Source organism: Sminthopsis crassicaudata, chromosome 2, assembly GCF_048593235.1.
Source record: "Sminthopsis crassicaudata isolate SCR6 chromosome 2, ASM4859323v1, whole genome shotgun sequence".
NCBI lineage: Eukaryota > Metazoa > Chordata > Mammalia > Dasyuromorphia > Dasyuridae > Sminthopsis > Sminthopsis crassicaudata.
Genome location: NC_133618.1, coordinates 261,228,350 through 261,245,508, shown reverse-complemented (window position 1 = coordinate 261,245,508; position 17,159 = coordinate 261,228,350). Strand labels below are relative to the sequence as shown.

The 17,159-nt window shown below is 32.1% G+C and overlaps 1 pseudogene; it reads left to right on the top strand.

Moving 5' to 3' along the window:
* The first annotated feature begins 7,275 nt into the window (after positions 1-7,275).
* On the top strand, positions 7,276-16,268 carry LOC141552782 (olfactory receptor 4F17-like; annotated as a pseudogene).
* Positions 16,269-17,159: the final 891 nt, after the last annotated feature.

Genomic DNA, 17,159 nt, shown 5'->3' with positions numbered 1-17,159 from the left:
ATGTTACAATGCATGTCACATTCTTAGTAAGGTCCTGCAACCCCAAATGAGCAAGAAGACGGAGGTACATTTTCTCAATTTTTCTCTGGAATCCAAGCTAATCCTTATAATCACTCATTGTTTGGCATTATTTGCTATTCTTTAAATTTGATTATTTTAGTCAGTGTGTACATTATGATACTTGTTCTGCTTATTTCCAGCATTCTACTCCATTCTATTTACATCTTTGTTTTACTCAATTCCTCAACTGCATTGCTTCTTATGACACAATACGATTTTATCATATTTACATATAATAACTTATTCTGCCATTTTCCAATCCATGAGTATCTATTTTTGTTCTAGTTATTTACTACTACAAAGTGAGATGCTCTCAATGTTATATTATATGGATAGTGTAGATAGGGCATGTCTCATTCTTTATGAGTTACATGGACTAAAATCTTTCTTTTGTGAATTAAGTTTACATATATATATGTATATAGATATATATAATATATCTATATACATATATATCTATATACATATATATATATATATATATATATAGATATAGATATAGATATAGATATATATATATGTTGTTTTTAAAGAGGATACTACTCTTCTCCTAGTTACCTAGATTGTAATCTTGGTGTTATCCTTAAGCCCATACTCGGTCTCATACCTCAGACACAATTATTGCTAAGCCTTTTTATTTTTAATTCTAAAAATATTATGTGCCATTGTAATTCTCTCTCTTCTGACATATTCATCACTTTGGTGAAGACTTTCGTCACCTCATAATATCCCTGATTCAATAACATTTCCAGTCTAGTCCATCTTCCATTCACCTGTCACACTGATCATCTTAACCTACAAGTCCACCATATCACATTCTTTCCAATCCATTCAATCAATTGCCTCTAGGATCAAATAGAAAATACTCTATTGTACTTATGAAGCATTCTCCCCCTGCCATCATGTTTCCCTTTTCTATTTTTCTAATCTACTTGTGCTTTATGAAGCATGAGTTCTCCTTACATTATCAATATTGTTCCTTGTATATGACATTCCATCTTTTGATTCTGAGCATTTTCAATTGTTGTCCTTTATGCCAGAAATTCTCTATGACATCATTTCTGCCTTCTAACTTATCTAGTTTCCTTCAAATCTCAACTAAAATTCCATCCTTTGCAGAAAGCCTTTTCTGATTATCCTTAATGCTTTTCCCTTTGATATTTTTTCTCTTCTATTATGTTTATTCTCTTTATATATTGTTTGCACATAATTATTTGCTGTCTCCTTAATTAGAATCCAAAATCCTTGAAAGAAGGGAATTTTTTTTTTCTTTAGTTGTATTTCCAATAATTACCACAGTATCTGGATTGTAATAGGTTGACTGATTGACTCATATGACAAAATCTGAAAGTCATTTATATGAATATATAAGCATCAGAAAAACATGTTTGATATAAAATCAATGTAATTTTGGTGTTCAATGCATGTAATAGGAACAAGGCATCACACTAAACAATTTATGAATATTTTGCGGTAAACAGATTGTTATTACTATTTAATGATAATGTCTAACTATGATGTAACAATGGAAAGTATACTAAAGTAAATCAAAAATTTCTAATGTTATTGCAACACTAGCTTAAAAATATATATAAACCCTGGCTCTCAGATCAATCAATGGACTTTATAATTGAAGTACCTGCCTGTCCCATATCATACTTTCTCCTCAATGAGGCCTTTGAGCTGGTCTCATGGAAATTCATTGTTTTCAGGGTTTTTGCTGTCACAAAATATTGCTATAAATATTTGGGCATAAGGATGCAATCTGTTTTTTTTAATAGTGATCTCCTTGTAGTACTTGTATAGAATGGATCCAAATTTTCAAAGTTTAATCGCAAAGTTCTGACAAAATATAAAGTTTGTCTGACAGTGAGAATCCCAACTGTGGCTATTCTGAATCTAGGGATGCATCAATTGGTCACTGAGTCATGATGTTAGTGTGGAAGTTGTACTTAATCCTTTTAGCCTCTTCTAAGCATTGTTTTTAAGCTTCAAAAATGCATCAGAAATCTGTGAAAACATTGATATACTTTATTATTATCATACAAAATAGATAAGTAGGACAGAGGAATTTAAAATAGATTTTATGGAAAGAAAACTACATCATAATTTATTTTTCTTTCATTTGTGTGCTGAGATAGTTTGGGGTAAAATGACTTGCCCAGGATCACACATCTAGGAAGGTTTAAGTGTCTGAGACCATATTTGAACTCAGGTTCTCCTGACTTCAAGGCTGATGCTCTATCTATTGCACCACCTAGCTGCTCCAACATAATTTCTTTATGGATTTGAAAGGTCTGTATTAGAATACTGTATGTACTTCATATGGTGACTCCAAAACATATTTACAATGCACTGTTTGCTTTGAGGAAGGTGTGGAAGTTCCAGGAAACTCAGGACCCCCCTGATAAAGAGAAGGATGAGTGTGGATTACCATTTCTATGACCTACAGCATTTCATAGTATCCTGCATTCTGTCCCTAAAGATTTGTAGAATAGTAAGGCTGATTGGTTGATTTTGCTCTTTTAATCACAATCTAAGAAAATAAAAAAATATATTTTATTTAAAGCATAATGTATGTAACCACATGTAATTTTCAGAATACCCCAAACAGATTCAATTCTCAACCCACTTCAAACTCCCATAACCAACAAGAAATTAATCTGAGTAAGGCCTCTTTATAAGTTTGGGATAGGTGTATGATTAGAATGTATTGTATACTTGTTTGGTAAGTTTGGGCTGGAGACATGTGTAACATTTGTTCTGGATTTATTTTTGCCTGAGACTTAAAGTTCAACAGTTTTCTCTGTGGTTTGAGAAAAAGAAAAGTGACACTGAAACTTAACATTTTTCTAGGAGGTGAATCAATAAAGTAATGACAAATGTATTTTTTTAAAATAATGTAGAAGCATGTAAATTACTAAGGATCATTATCTTCCAAAAGAGGAGGAAGAATTTGGAAAATCAGATCTTAGGAAAGGGATCTCATTTTCTGGAAAGGAGAATGCAGGGGAAAAGTATGTACACTTGCTTATATGGAAGTTAGCTGTCAAGATAGTGGTGTCAATATCTGGCTGGATAGTCATTATTACTAAGTGCAGAATTGTTAAGTGATGGCAGAAATAAGTATTATCACTGAAGTTATGTAATTTTTTCGTTATCTAAGAGACAAGACAGGCAAGTAAAATATCCATTTGGTATCTACTTTATATCTCATTTATTGATTAGTTAATTTAAAGGTATAAAACACTGATGTATATATATGGGCATAGTTTAGCCTAAAATGACTTACAAAGAGGAATACATGGCCTGGAGAAAGAGCCAGAGGCAGAACCATTTGTGACAATAAAAAATAGAGACTTACAAGAGTAACCTATAGTTCTGGGATTAATTGGGAAATAATATTTGAAAGGAGGTAATGATATAGGTAAAATACACCAGAACACTAATTCTAGATAGATACATACCACTATATCAGAAAGAGATGTAATTCAAACTCAAGTTTTCTGAATGCTAACTCTGGAAACTTTTTGCTGAAACTTTCTTCCATAATTATCAAATTTACAGAGAGCACAAAATTAGGAGTAACTTTTAACATATTGAAATATATTTATGGGATCCAAAAAAGTATCAATAGGCTAAAATGATGGTCCAAATATTATAAAATATAATTAATTAGGGATACATATTAAGTTTTATATTTGGAGTTTGAATTTGACTGAAAATTTTAAGAATGGATAAAATAAGGAAAGCTTGTGCCTAGACAACAAATTCTGTTAAAAAATGTTCACAAAGCTTTAGTGGATGGTTAACTAAATAGGAAATAATTGTGTAACAGAACTACCAAAAAAGCTAGCTATTTTAATTAGGAGAAATATAAGGTCCTGGATGAGAATGATGATGATCTTTTTTCCCAGTTAAAATATATTTGAAATGTAATGTCCAGATTTGAGTGACAAATTCTAGCATGGATTTTGATGAGCTAGCGATTATCTAGTGGAAGACATCTAGGATGATAAGGGATCTTAAAATGTTATGATGTGAAAGCCAGTTAAAGAAAGAGATAAATTCTAGTCTGTAAAAGAAAAAGACTTGATAGAAGTCTTCAGATATTTATAGAGTTGTCAGATATAGAAAATTAGTCTCAGATGTCAGAATTGAGAAGAGTGGATTAATTTTATGGAGAATCAGATATTTACCAGTTCTTGGGGAAAACCTCCTAATAAAGTTGCTCCAAAGTAGAATGTGATACCCTAAAAATAATAGTCTTCATCTATGGGATTACTTAATTGGTAGTTGCATTAAAAACTTGAGAGAATGTTGACAAAAAGATTCTTGTGTTGATGTGAATTGACCTAGGTAGATGTTGAGGATCCCTCTAAACTTGAGATTTAGTCATATTGCATTTACTGCTAAAAGTTCCCAGACCATGACTGGTAAAGTCAGACTTAAAACAAGAAAGTGATTTAAGGTAGAAGATCTTGCACAGGATAAATGGAATCTATATTCTAAAGTAGTCATTCTTGGGCAGAAGATGAGAGATTTGTTAAATGCATTGTCCCTAGTAAACCAAAAACCTTTCTTGTGTTTTATTATGATATCAATTCCATTTAGATGGTTATCCTGGATTGCTAACACATATGGATTGGTACCTCATTATAAAGATATCAATTATCCTTATCAGCCAAGATCAGCAATGAGGAATGAAAAGATTCTCTTAATAAATCTTTCAATTTTATCAGAGTTCTATATTCAGTCTGTGTTTCAGTTTTAAACAATAATTTAAAGGGAAGGAGATGAGCATTTAAGTACCTATGGACATTATCATAGCATTATGATTGCTACTTCATAAATATCATCTCCTTTGGTAATAAAATATCTCCTCTCTTTATTCTATCAGTCCTCTTTCTGCATTTTTTCCTTTACTTTCCTCTTATTTTCTCATTTTCTCCATTACTTGCATTTTCCCTTTCTACTTTGTTTTTTTCCTATCAATTGCTTTCTAAAGATATTGTCTATTAATATTTATTATACATTTACTGCAGCAAGTCAAAATGAAAAAGACTGATAAATGAGACAATGAAGGAGGCATGATCTCAATCTCAAAGATATTACAACATTTTTAGGAAAGCAAGTATGAACACATGAAACTATAAATATAGCCTAAGCTTGCTAGATGCACCAGATCAGTGGCTCAGACAGCAAACATTATGACAACTCACTGAGAATTCACTGAAATCTGATTTTTATCAGAGAAGGATTCACTGGAGGATTTGAGGCAGTTTTTAATATATATTAGGATTTAGACAGGAAGAAAACAAGGAAGAAGAAGTTCAGGCAAGGAGGATAGTTTGAATAATTAGAATGAAGCAAGTCTGGGAAACTGAGTAAATCAGTATGAGTGAAAAGTGTGATTCATGAAGGGGCTAGCAGGAAAAAAAGGCAAAGGGTAAGAAAATTCACTAGTACCTTATTTATCAAAAACTACTTTCTACAAATTAAAAATTAATGATATTGAATGAAATAAAACATCATTTTCAAATGACATACATGGAAATCACAGAAAAGATTTTGGTATTTGTCAGAACTATTTAATTTGTTAAAAATACCTAATGGTTGGGGGCAGTGATGTGTTGAAGTCAGTAGAGATTGATAAGAAGTTATTACATTTTCAGTCTATCTACACATTAGAAAATAGCAAGTACTAAAAATTAGGGCTTTATATATTGTTTTGTGAATTGCCTAATTTTCAGAATGTAATGGAGAAAATGTTAACAATGAGGATTAGATTTAAAAGGATGTCCTGCCTACATTTTTGTGAAAACTGATTATTAAACCTTTATCTGCAACAAACAAGGACAAAAGAATTTAGGAGTTCACATTCATACAGAATATTTTGAGGGATGGGTGATATCAAAAGATCCTTGTTTTCAGTTTGGTACACCCTGTGGTATCTTGAAAGAAAAGTGAAAACATTTTGGACTACACTTTGAGTTTGTCTGATGTAGGGATAGTATTGGCTGTTGGTTTAGACATGTTTCTGAGGATGTGGTTCTAAGAGCTAATAAAAAGATAGATAAATATCTAAGGTAATAGTTGTTTCACTGGTGGGTTCCTTTTTGGGAACTTCCTATATAACTAGAGTAGTTCTGATAGTTTGCTCACTCATTTTCATATTAATAAAGTATCATTTCCTGTGTCACTTAACAGTTTACAAGTTTTGTTTTTTCTTTTTGGGGGCTATACTTAGCTGCATTTAAACTGTATCTTCACCTATTTATTTGTGGATATAGCATTAACTAATTATTACTTGAAGAGTCATGTCTGGCTCTGCTTCCTCCTTTATCCTTGGAATCTATACCCTTTTCTAATGTTTTCGTGGTTATGACATGACCACACTATCAGCATAAATGATACTCCTACACAAGGATTACTTCTTCTGAAGATGTCATTTAGCTTTACTCCTCCTCTGGAAAACCTGCCCCATGTGGTTCCTTCATCTAGTTAATGGGGAGCATGGGAAGTGGTGAAAATGGAGAACTAGGTAAAAATTAGGTGGTGCAGTGGATAGAGCACCATGCCTGCAGTCAGTAATATCTTAGTTCAAATCCTGTTTCAGATACTAGCTATGTGATCCTTGGCAAGTCACTTATTCTCTATTTATTTCATTTACTCATTTATAAAACGAGGATACACTGGAGAAGAAAATAGTATACTACTCTGTCATCTTTTCCAAGAAAACCACCTGGACAAGTGTCTGAGTCATGAAGAATTGGATACAATTAAATGGCTGAACAACAAGAAGAAAGAAGGCATCTTTGAATCACATGTAGGGAAAAGAACCGTTTCAGGTGATAGGATAAAATTTCATAAGACTTTGGGTTAAGTGACTATAAGATAATCACTCTTGAAGTCTCAAAGGAAAAGTAATTGTCAAAATTCTTTAGGAATGCCCCAATTTCTAAATACAGAATTGATTGAATTCACTTTTTTCATGTGATTTATCTTTTATAAGTAAAAGACATATCTTTAAATTTATAAATGATTAAAAGACATTTAAAGATATTTAAAAGCTCCTTGAAACATCAAGCCTTTTTAATATTAGAAGTTAAAAATATGACACATATAGTGAGTGCATCAGTTCTCATTTTCTCAATTTCTTTTTTTTTTTCAGGTAATATAATATTCAGTCCAGTGAATGAAGTGAATCATTCCATGGCATATGGATTTGTGTTCCTGGGGACCTCTAGTTCATGGGCTGTGCAGTTTTTCATCCTGGTATTCTCCTTTGTGTTCCATGTGGTCATTGTGCTGGGAAACTTATTCATTGTGCTCAGTCATCTCTGATCCTCACTTATATTCGCCCATGTATTTTCTGTTGGCTAACCTCTCTCTCATAGATGTGTGCATTTCTTCTGTTGCTGTTCCTAAGATGATTTATGACCTTTTTTATGAGTACAAAGCCCTATCATTTCCAGGTTGTCTTATCCAGATATTCTTCATTCATCTCTTTGGAGGAACTGAGATGGTGCTGCTCATTTCCATGGCCTTTGACAGATATATTGCCATATGTAAGCCTCTTCACTACTTGACCATTTTGAATCCAAGTAGGTATATTTTATTCCTATTGGTTTATTAGGCAACTAGCCTCGAACAGATGTTTTTTTGTGGTAAATTTGCCTTTCTGTGGCCCTAATGAAATTGACAGTTTTTAATGTGATCTTTCTTGATTCATCAGACTGGCCTGTGCTGATACTACATGTTGGAGTTCATGGTCACTGCTAATGGTGGTTTCTATGGGCACCTTATTCCTATTAGTCATCTCATATAAATATATATATATATGTATGTATGTATGTATATTTGCCTATATATATGTTAATTCCCTAAAATGCCAGTGAATAGATTTCTTTTTATTATTGATTTTGTTATCAAACTCCTATTCTAAATCCTTCTCTATATACATTCAGGAACAGAGAGATGAAAGTTGCCATGAGAAACCACCTAGGGAGTTCTAGAAAAATTTTGCAAATTATTTTGAGTGAAAGAGTATATTTAGTGCTTAAGCTGATCACTAGGTAACATGTGGATGACAACATTCCCGGGACCTAAGATGGTAAGGTAGCAGTCTACATTTTAATGTTCTTCACATTGATAAGAAGATTATTTCCATGGTTAAAAGTCACATTGGGTCCTGCTGCAATTGTTGAATTAGAAACACAAAATCAAGTGTTGTTGATGTCTTTGGGTTAGACAATTCTATTTTAGCTATGATTTTAAGATATAAATTTCTATAATTTCTTAAGTGAGATTCAAATTTGTAAGAGAAAATACACTTTAAAAGGGAAAGGAAACATTTTGTTATCATATATACTTGTATGTAAATTCATAGACTGTCTATCTTGATTAATTCAGAGGACCCATGTGGGCAATTATTTGTCCTCAGGAGTAGGATTATCTTGTCAATCACAAAAGATTCAATTACTTTCTCTTTTTATTTGAAAATTCTATGAGAAAGAGTTGTCTCTAAAAACCTTTTCAGAACTCTATACATGAATATTTTACAAGAATGGAAACATGTACTAGCACTGGGCTTCTAAAACTTTTTCCACTTGAAATCCCTTTTTGTCTAAGACATTTTATGTAACCCAATCTCAAATTTGAGATGAGGCATTTCTGCTAGCATTTGTGCATGACATTGCAAAGTGCGCATGTTGTATATTCAGAATTTTTAAGTGAAGTTGTACAATGCAACAGAGGCAAATGCTGCTAGCAACACCTGGAATTCATTATGCTTTTTATCTTGAATTAATTTTTAGTCATTGCAATCAGAAATCTTTTACTCTTGTCAGATTTTTCATGACCCCTACATTCAGTTATTTGACTCCATATGGAGTAGTGACCCATAGTGTAAGAAGTTTTGGTATAGTCAATAGAGAGCTGACTTCAATAATGAAGACCTTAGTTCAAGTCTTTTCTTAGACACATATTGGCTGTGTGACTCATAATATGTCACATATCCTGGAAATTTTCTAAGTTCATAAATCAAAGAGTAATTGCTAATCTCAAATATTGTCAATTTGGATTGTTAGAGGAGAGATTTCTATATCAGTAAAACATTACATAGAATAAAACTCCTATATCAGGGATTATCTAGAGATATTTTCCTGACTAGTAATACTCTGATCATCTCTACAGTTGTTTTTCAAATTGATGATTTCATGGTTTCAGGAACTACTCTATTTTGCTGTACAACTATTGCTGTTTCAAAGAGCATCAATAACATCATGGGATGATATCTTAACTTGCCTATAAATTGGATTTAAATGGACCAGTTGTCAGACCTACTCTTTTTTTATAGAGTCATTAATATCAGTGGCAGGGCAAAAGATGATGCAACTGGCAAATGGACTGAAATGCAGTGGACCATAGCAACATAAGTCATCTGCTTCAGTTCCCTTTATAGTTGTTGGAACAAATTGTTCTTATCCACCAGTTCTGCTGGATGAAGACTTTAAAGTGCTTATAGTGGACATTCTCCTGATCTCTACAATGAATTATTTCATGTAAAAATAATTTTTATTGCTATATATTGTGATCAAAATATGTGACAATATGTGATCAAAGGCAAATATCTGTTTAACTCATAATAAATAGATTAAATTTACAGTAAAAATCAACAATTCATTTCTTTTTATTTGTGTTCTGTATATCTGTATTATATTCACATATTTAATATTGTCTTTTTGGAATAATGGAATTTCTCTGATATGTTTCTTGATTTTGGGATTTTTTAAATCTTTGGATGAGGATACATCAATAGATTAGAGTATTTATACAGTCTGATATTGTGGCATGAGACTAACCCACATTAGTTGTCCAACTTTGGATGCTGTGATTTTGTCATTTTATTTATTTTATTCAAATGCTTTCTGAGATGAGAAGCCAACTATCTCACAAGGTATCAAAATTGTATTTTCTCCACCCTAATTAATAAGAAGTTTATATTTATATTGCATTGAAATTTGCCTCCCTAAAACTTTCTCTAAGTTGTGTCACTTGGTTCCAGTTCTCCATGCTAGGATCTAAACAGAATTAGTCAAATTCCTTCTTCACAGTTCAGTTCTACAATTATTCATTCTTGCACCAAGTTTTCTTTTCTCCTATGGTTAAAAATATCCAGCATTTCTTTAATTGTTCTTCATATGATAGAGTTTCCAAACTTCTATTTATTCTCCAATGAAAATAGATTTCTATTTAACAGTTTGTCAGTTTTTCTTTTATCCTACATAATTCAATTTCATCTTTGCCCTTCATTTCCTTACGTTGTCCTTGGCACCGACAAGAGAGGACTAATCGAATATGGATTAGTCAGAATGAAATTATTCTATAGATCTCTTAAGTTTTTAAGCTTTATATTCAAATTGTAGAGTTGATTAAGTGGGCTTGGTTTTAAAGCCTGTTACTAAGGGGGCAAATACCCATAAAAGATTTCTCTATAGCATTCTGAATATATGTGATTAAAAAAAGGAAAATGAAAAGGACCATAAAAAAAGAAATTGAGACCATGACATGAAAGAATGTGCCTACAATTGAACAACTAATAAGAGGTAAGAGTCAAAATTTGAGTGCAGATTTTCTTGCTTTGAATTTCTATCCACACATGTTGCATAATGAGTTAGTATAGTAGTTCAAGACCTAATTTCCTATCTGATTTTATTTTTATCACACCATCTGGTTTCTTTCTTTCAATACATTTTGGTCTTTGACCCATGTTTTTGGAGATTTTTTTTTCTTTGTAATTCTATGGAAAAGACAAAGAGCTTGAAAAATAGAATGTTTAGAGTGAACATTCCCATGACACTTAGATCAGAGCTATCTCAATTGATTATATGATATGTAGTGCCAGCTTTATCATAATGTATACATATATTTGATTTTTAAATAAATATTTTTGAGATGCAGTCAAGATAGCAGAGAGCAGACATGACTTTCTGTGACCTCCTCTGACTGTCTCTCAAACCAACAGCAGATTAAGCCTCTAAACTGGTTTTGGAGTCAAAGATCCCACAAATATTTAGAGTATAACATATTCCCAGAAAAAAGATACCTTGGAAGAACTTCAGAACAGATCTGTTGCAAATGGGCAGGGGGGCAGTCTTCTGCTCCCAGACTGCAGCACAGGGAGACTAGGGCAAGGACCTAGGGTGGGGAGTCAGAACATTGCAGCTTCCACATACCTTGGGATCTTCTGCCAGCCTCTTAGACAACTCTGTCCTAGTTGCAAGCATATACTTTGGCAGATTTTCTACAAAAGGCAAATTGTAAAGCACTGAGCCCCAGAAGAACAAACCTAGTCACAATTATCAAGAACCAGAAATCAATCAGCAGAACAGCTCCAGGGCAAAGTAAAGCAGCTGTTATTCTTTTGCATTGAACAGATCTCAAGACTTTAAAGAATGAGTAAAAAACCAGAAAGAACTCTCACCATAGACAGCTTCTATGGAGAGAGAGAAGAACAGACCTCAAATCCTGAGGTTTCTAAAAGCAAAGCAACTCCAGATGAAGCCACAAAGGGAGGTATGAGCTGGTCCCCATTTCACAAGGATTTCTTGAAAGATTGCATAAAGGATCTTAAAAGAGAATTAAAAGAAAATGGGGAAAGGGAATGAGATTATTGCAAGAAAGAATGGAAAAAGAATTTAATGCCTTACAAAAGAGATATAAAAAAGACACCAATTCACTGAAAAACAAAATTTGTGAAATGGAAAAAAAATGCAATGAACAAAACAATTTGATTGGCCAATACAAAAGAAGCTTAAAAAGGTAACTGAAGAAAATAATACACTAAAAATTAGAATTGAACAAATGGAAATGAATGACTCTAGAATCGATCAAATAAAAACAAAAAAATGAAAAAAAGATAATATGAAATACCTCCTAGGAAAAACAACTGACCTGGAAAATAGATCTAGGAGGGACAATCTAAGGACTATTGGACTTCCTGAAAGCCATGATAAAAAACAACAAAACAACAACAACAACAACAACAACAACAACAACAACAACAACAACAAAACATAGACAGGAAATCATAAAGGAAAACTGCCTTGATATCTTAGAATCAGAAGGTAAAATAGCCATTGAAAGAATTTACCAATCAACTCCTCAAGGAGATCTCAAAATTAAATCCTCAAGGAATATCATACTTAAATTTCAGAACTATCACACCAGGGAAAAGATATTGCAAGAAGCAAGAAAGAAACAATTCAAATATTGAGAACTCTAGCAGCTTCCACCTAACAGGCTCAAAGGGCCTGGGATCTGATATTCCAAAAAGCAAAGGAACTTAGAATACAGCCAAGAATAAGCTATCAAGCTAAAATGATTATTATCTTACATGGAAGAAGATGGATATTCAATGATATAGGTGAATTTCACCTATTTCTAATGAAAGTATCAGAATTAAACAAAAATTTTGATCTGCAAACACAGAACTCAAGAGAAACATAAAAAGATAAAAAGGAAAGAACTTTTGAGAGCTATATTTCTGTTATGAGTATACTTAGAGAATGTGGATATAATTAGATTTTATTATGATAATATGAAAAAGAAACTAGAGAGGGAAAGGGGATCATACTGGAAAAAGAGGAAAAAGGAAGTAAAATAAGGGAATTACATCACACAAAGAAGCAAAGAAGATCTATGTTATATGTTTGTGTGTGTGTGTATATATGTATATTTTGCTGAGGCAATTAGAGACAAGTGACTTGCCTGGGGACACACAGCTAGAAAGTGTTAAGTGTCTGAGCCCAGACTTGAACTCAGGTCCTCCTGACTTCAGGATTGGTACTCTATCCATTGCACCAACTAGCTGCCCTCATAGCCTTTTTTGTAGTGGCTAGAAACTGGAAACTGAATGGATGCCCATCAATTGGAGAATGGCTGAATAAGTTATGGAATATTATTGTTCTATAAGAAATGGCCTGCAGAATGATTTCAGAGGGACTGGGAGAGTCTTAGAAGAACTGATGCTAAGTGAAATGAGCAGAACCAGGAGATCATTACACAATGCAGCAACAAGACTATACAATGATGAATTCTAATTGCTCTCTTCAACAATGAAATGATTCAAACCAATTCCAATGTTCAGTGATGAAGAGAGCCATCTACACATACCCAGAGAGAAGACAGTGGGAGCTGAATGTGGATCACAACATAGCATTCTCACTGTTTCTGTTTGCTTGCATTTTGTTTTCTTTCCCAGTTATTTTTTCATTGTTAATCTATTTTTTTTGTGCAACAAGATAACTGTATAAATATCTATATCTATATCTATATAATATTAAATTTAACATTTTAACACATTTAACACGTATTGGACTATCTGCCATCTAGGGGAGGAGGTGGGAGGAAGGAGAAAATAATTTGAAACAAAAGGCTTTGTAAGGGTCACTGTTGAAAAATTACCCATGCATACATTTTGTAAATTTAAAAAAAATTTAATAAAAAAAAAGAAATAATGGGGGAGGGAGCAGGATAAAGTATAGGTATAGAAGAGTGTGTAGATTAATGATGAAATGTGACAAGGCATACAGATTAATGGGAAAAATATAAAGAGATAAAGAGAGATGGACATAGGAAAAGATGGCATAGAGAAGTATGTTTACATTAATGGAAGTGGGATAAGGTATGTAGCTTAATAGGAATGGAATAAAGATGGAGGAAAAGGTGGGAGAGAAAATAAGAAAAGTGAACAGTACAAATAAAGTAGAAAAGTTAGTAGGGAAAAGAAATGTGATATACATTAACATAATAACCGATAAAGAGTAGAATTTATTAGGAAAAAGCAAATAGAGGTAATAATCATTTATCTTCAACAAATCAAACTTTAAAAAATTCAGTCAAGAGAGAAATCTACATTATATGATAGTTTTAGATATATGTTTATGTATATATGTATATGTAGAGATAAATATGTGTATATATATGTATATATGTATATATATATATATATATATATATATGTTTATTTGTTGGTGTGTGTATATATATGTCTATGGTTCCTCATGCCACTAAATCTGCTTCCTTCTTAGACCTTGAGGCACAATTGAGGGGCCAAATCTTTGTGAAGAAGGCACCTATTTTTCTTATCACTATCACCATCAATTGTTGACCAGAGAGCAACAGCAGGAATCCTTGAACTGATTGCACTCCTAGACCACAGGTCCTGTTTTTAGCCTAACCAACTGAAATTATTATTCAGAAAGGTACTTTTATAGAAAATGGTTCAGTCATCCTTGTCAACTGCCAACTAGCTGTAATACAAAGGAAAGGCAACATCAAAAATAATAATAAGGAAATTTCAGAAGACAAATCAAATGTGAATAACTTAGAAAAATTATGGAGAAATGGAGAAACAAAATCATTCAATACTTTATTGAAAAAACTCTATTAAATGTAAAAAGATATAGTTAGATAAAAATCAAAAGGTTGATCTTAAATCTCTATGTCTGCACTTCCAAATATCCAAGTTTGATTGATCTTATTGATCTTTTATATTGAGCTTATAATGATTATTTACATTTAGAGGAAACTTTTTTAATTGTTGTCTAGCTTTCTTGGGATTCCTAGCAACGGCAAACTATACATATAATAAATTATTCCTATTTATCCCTTTTACACATTCTTAAAATCTCATTCAAAAAATCTGACATTCATTTATTTGCCTCTTTCCATTAATTTTCTTTTTTAGTATTTGAAATTATATTAAATTTACTTTTTAAAATTTCCAATTTAAGATTTTTTAAACTAATCCAGATTTCTTTAAACTCAGTCTAAATGATTGCAATTTTGCTTTCTATATTTAGGCTTAATAGAAGATAAGAAAAACAAAAAAAAAAAAAAAGAAAAGAAAAAAAAAGAAAAAAACTTAGAAAAAAAACTCTCTAAGATCTCTTTTGATTCTTCAATACCATAGATTCTATGAATCTATGTTCTATGCCTAGCACTCATTCAGTATTTTTACTAGGTCCATAAGAAAGACAACCACAGACCCAAAACATAAGCCCTATTTTAAAGAACTTAAAAAAAAATTCTTTCTCTGCTTCTTTAGGATCAGAAATGTTAAGGAACTTTGAGGTAAGTGATTCCTTAATTGGGAAAGAAATCTGTTAAATACCACAGAATCCAGAGTGTGCTGGTAAATATTTAATAACTGGTTTTCCAAATGCATACACATATACATTTATACATATACATTTGTGGTTACACATGCACATATATACATAATATGTACATGTGTGTATGACATATCTTTAAGTTTACTTTACATCTTTATCCTTTTCTCCATTACTGTTTTAAATCCTGGAATTAACAAAACAATAAATCAAGGCCTAATGTACTTATTTCTGAGATGTAAATTTTTATACTAAATATAATATATTACAAGAAACCTCAGGATTGGAAGCTTATTTTTAGCTGAGTGCATCAAGGAAGAATGTAGGGATCCCTGAGCTAAACTTTTATAGAATATATAAGCTTTTTAACAGGTATGGAGGGTATATGATCCAGGTATATATCACAAATGTAAGCATTTCATTTAGACCCATAGCTGAAGGTGAGGAGCTTTAAAAAAGACAGTTACTTAGAAACTCCCTAATTGGTTTAAATTGTTATTGGTTTTAAATTTGAAAAAAGTTCAATGCCAAATGTTGCTCTGAATTTAGGAAGACTCAATTCACCAAGAAGTCCCTTAGGGATATAGTGTGCCTTTTCTCTTCATGAATCTGCTCTGCATTTTCTCCTGCAGAGAATATATGTTACACAAACAGTGATAATTTTACATGAATCTTGATGTCCATTCAGTATGTACATAATCCCTTTATTTTTTCTATTGACAAATCAGAATAGGGACAAAAGATCTTGTCAGCAATTAAGAAAATTTTGGTCATAGGGAAACTATATAAATGATAACCTATCCTCTTTTCTCTGAGTTTTTCTCAAATTATTGAAACAAGATAAGCACATTGCTATGTAATATTTTATATATGTACATGGGGTTTGTTTCTTACTGAGTTACTAATACTGTTCTTCATGTTTCTTTTTCCACTTCAGCTTTGGAAATTAAGCCCCTTCTACAGCTGTGGCTTTCATACCATTATAAATATTACCTGGATTTCACCCTTTCAGAATTTACAGGTGTGTGACTGTGTTTTGGATTTGCCCTACATGTTAGTTACTTATTGCTCTTAAGTATTTGGTAATCCTGGCCTAGGTAGAGAGATAGAGGGCCAAAAGAAGATAATTTCCTATATATGAAGAATGTGATCTGCCAAAAAAAAAGCAGAGATGAGAAGCTAAGAGGAAAGAACATTCGTATTTACAAAGGATCAAGCAACGAATCAGTTTATGGAAAAATAAAGGAAGAATTAGCCTTGAAGTTGCAACTCAATAGTGAATATAGAGGTTTGGTTCCATTCTCCTTTTCTTTGTTATCTCTGGTTTGCTGTTGTATAAAGTGCTCCTTAGTTTTAGAGGAGTTTTTCTTGAATTGATTCAATTGTATATTTGGTAGTCACAGACACTAACTGGGTAGAACCTGCTTCAGTTCTATTTTGGCAAGGGATCCTTTGCAAATTTGTGCTGAATCCAACTCAAACTGGCTTATGAAAGTTCTTTGCTAAATTTTTAGTGTAAAGATTCATACCTTAGAAATAAATAAATTACGTCTTGATTTATAGTTTTGTTAATTCCAAGACTTAAAAAAGTAATGAAGAGAATGATAATAACACAAAATAAACTTGTATATATATGCACATGTACACACATATGTGTGTTATATTTATATGTATCATGCATGTGCGTATGTATCTGTAAAACCAATTTTTAAATATTTACCAGCACACTCCTGGTTTTATAGTATTTAATAGCTTTCTTTCTCAATTAATGAAGCAATCACCTCAAAGTTTCTTAACGATTCTAATCCTAAGGAAACTATAAAGGAGATATGGAATTTTTTTTAAGTTCTTTAAAATCAGGCATCTGTTTTGGGTTTGTTTTTGTTTCTCTTATAGACACAGTAATGGTATTGAATTTTA